The 2,939-nt window shown below is 35.7% G+C and overlaps 1 protein-coding gene across 1 annotated transcript in view; it reads left to right on the plus strand.

Moving 5' to 3' along the window:
• The first annotated feature begins 1,303 nt into the window (after positions 1-1,303).
• The window catches only part of MBD5 (methyl-CpG binding domain protein 5), a 38,196-nt gene continuing 36,560 nt past the window's right edge, over positions 1,304-2,939 (plus strand). Inside the window, exon 1 of the mRNA XM_057385261.1 lies at positions 1,304-1,482. The gene's annotated coding sequence lies outside the window, so the exon portion shown is untranslated. The remainder of the gene's footprint in view (positions 1,483-2,939) is intronic.

Consider the following 2,939-nt stretch of genomic DNA (forward strand, 5'->3'; position numbering starts at 1 on the left):
TTTTTTTTTTATTTTAGTTTTTTTTTTTGGTCTTTTAATCTTTTTTTCGTGGTTTTACACGGCGGCGGTGAAGTTTCGAGGCGAAATATTTGAGGCACTGTTAAAAAAATAAACAGAAGATCAGGAATCTTCTACATCTTATGGTGCTGAGGTAGGGAAGCAAAATTTAACAGTTCATGCCTTGGTGGAAGGGGCTGTGCACCCGAAAATGGACCTTCATTAAAAAACAAAGAAAAAAAAATCTTTTTTTCACCTGGATTTAATATATTTTATCCAACCAGCACTGCAAAAGTGAAGAGTTTAGCAGTTTATGGTGGAAGGGGCAGTGCCCCCAAAAATGGACCTTGACGGTAAAACAAACAAAGAAAAAAATAATTTTTCACCTGGATTTAATATATTTTATCCAACCAGCATTGCAAAAGTGAAGAGTTTTGCAGTTTGTGGTGGAAGGTAGGCAGTGCACCCAAAAAAGGGACCGTGATGATAAAAGAACAAAGAAAAAAATCTTTTTTTCATCTGTATTTAATGTATTTTATCCAACCAGCACTGCAAAAATGAAGAGTTTTGCAGTTCATGATGGAAGGTAGGCAGCGCACCTAAAAGTGGACCTTGATGATAAAAAAACAAAGAAAAAAAAAGATAAAGAATAAAAATAAATAAATAAATAAATAGAATTTAAAAAAGAAAGAAAGAAAAATACCTTTTTTCACCTGGATTTAATATATTTTATCCAACCAGCATTGCAAAAATGAAGAGTTTTGCAGTTCGTGGTGGAAAGTAGGCAGTGCACCCAAAAATGGACCTTGATGATAAAAAAAAAAAAGAAAAAAATCCATTTTCACCTGGATTTAACACCTTGTATCCAACCAGCATGGCAATGGGGAGCAAACACCATTTTGTGCTACTGTGATTCACGTGGAACATCAGTAATAATTGGGAATTAATTAATTTTGACATAATCAAACAAGAGAATCCAGTTGATTTTCCGCTGGAAAATTCGCGCAGGAAAATCCGCGCAGGAAAATCCGCGGCGCTGTTCCTGGCACAAATTACGTCCAAGTAGCAAAGTGGAGCCACCTGAAATTGTGACAGAGCTCTCCAGCACAACAAAAAAAAATCAAAATTGTCTTTTTCTGATCGATTTTCTTCATCAAAATGCGAGGTTAGACCGTGTCAACATCCAGCAGATGGGGGAAAAGAACGTCCCGGGGAGCTCAAAGAACGCTCATGGAAACGGAGCTATAAATACCAGGCTAATTCCATAGCTTTAAGATTTCTCCAAAGCTTTTTTANTCTCTCAGCAGAATTAATGGGGTGCAGGAGTTCCTGAGATGAGGGGAGGAGCCGACCCCAATGGACATTGCCCATCGTCGAGAGCACCACAGGGGACTGTCTAAAGCTAAGCTCAAAGGGCAGCAGGCATTTTAAAAAAGCCTAAAAACCCCAAGATAACTTGAAACAAGACCATGAGAAGCAATGTAGGTGAGTGTTCCAAAATACTGGATGTTTTTATTGAGCTGAGAAACTTTATTTAATTTTTTTAAATTTTTTTTTATTTTTAATTTTTTTGTTTTATTTTTACTTATATTTTTAATTTTATTCTTATTTTTATTTATAATTTTTAAATTTTTTTTTTGAATTTTTGAAAATTTTTTCTTTCTTTTAATTTTTTTTTAGCTTTCTTTTTAGGGGTTTTTTTTTTGTGATTTTACACGGTGGCGGTGAAGTTTCGAGGCGAAATATTTGAGGCACTGTTAAAAAAATAAACAGAAGATCAGGAATCTTCTACATCTGATGGTGCTGAGGTAGGGAAGTAAAACTTAACAGTTCATGCTTTGGTGGAAGGCAGGCAGTGCACCCAAAAAGGGACCGTGATGATCAGAAAATAAAGAAAAAAACCACATTTTTTTACCTCAATTTAACAGATTTTATCCAAACAGCACTGCAGAAATGAAGAGTTTAGCAGTTCATGGTGGAGGGCAGGCAGTGCACCTAAAAATGGACCTTGATGATAAAAAAACAAAGAAAAAAAAAGATAAAGAATAAAAAAATAAAATAAATAAATAAAATTTAAAAAAAAAGAAAGAAAGAAAAATATATTTTTTCACCTGGATTTAACATATTTTATCCAACCAGCACTGAAAAAATGAAGACTTTTGCAGTTCAAGGTGGAAGGTAGGCAGTGCACCCAAAAGTGGACCTTTATGATAAAAAACCAAAGAAAAAAGAAAATAAAAAAGATAAAGAATAAAAATGAAATGAAATGATAAATAAATAAAAATTTAAAAACCAAGAAAAAAAGGCTTTTTTCACCTGGATTTAACACATTGTATCCAACCAGCATGGCAATGGGGAGCAAACACCATTTTGTGCTGCTGTGATTCACGTGGAACATCAGTCATAATTGGGAATTAATTAATTTTGACATAATCAATCAAGAGAATCCAGTTGATTTTCTGCTGGAAAATCCACATTGGAAAATCCGCGCAGGAAAATCCGTGCAGAAAAATCCGCGTTGGAGAATCCGCGCAGGAAAATCCGCGGCGCTGTTCCTGGCACAAATTACGTCCAAGTAGCAAAGTGGAGCCACCTGAAATTGTGACAGAGCTCTCCAGCACAACAAAAAAAAATCAAAATTGTCTTTTTCTGATCGATTTTCTTCATCAAAATGCGAGGTTAGACCGTGTCAACATCCAGCAGATGGGGGAAAAGAACGTCCCGGGGAGCTCAAAGAACGCTCATGGAAACGGAGCTATAAATACCAGGCTAATTCCATAGCTTTAAGATTTCTCCAAAGCTTTTTTAAATCCCTCCAGAAAAGGCTGAAGAGATCCCTAATCTGAAGTGGCCCAGTTGAAGGAATGTGTGTGTGTGTGTGTGTTTATTTTTAAATAAAATTGTGTTGGTTTGCAATAGAGCGTGGGGCACATTGGTGAATC

This window comes from Malurus melanocephalus, unplaced genomic scaffold, assembly GCF_030028575.1.
Source record: "Malurus melanocephalus ecotype Western Australia unplaced genomic scaffold, MMel_1.1 scaffold_803, whole genome shotgun sequence".
Classification (NCBI taxonomy): domain Eukaryota; kingdom Metazoa; phylum Chordata; class Aves; order Passeriformes; family Maluridae; genus Malurus; species Malurus melanocephalus.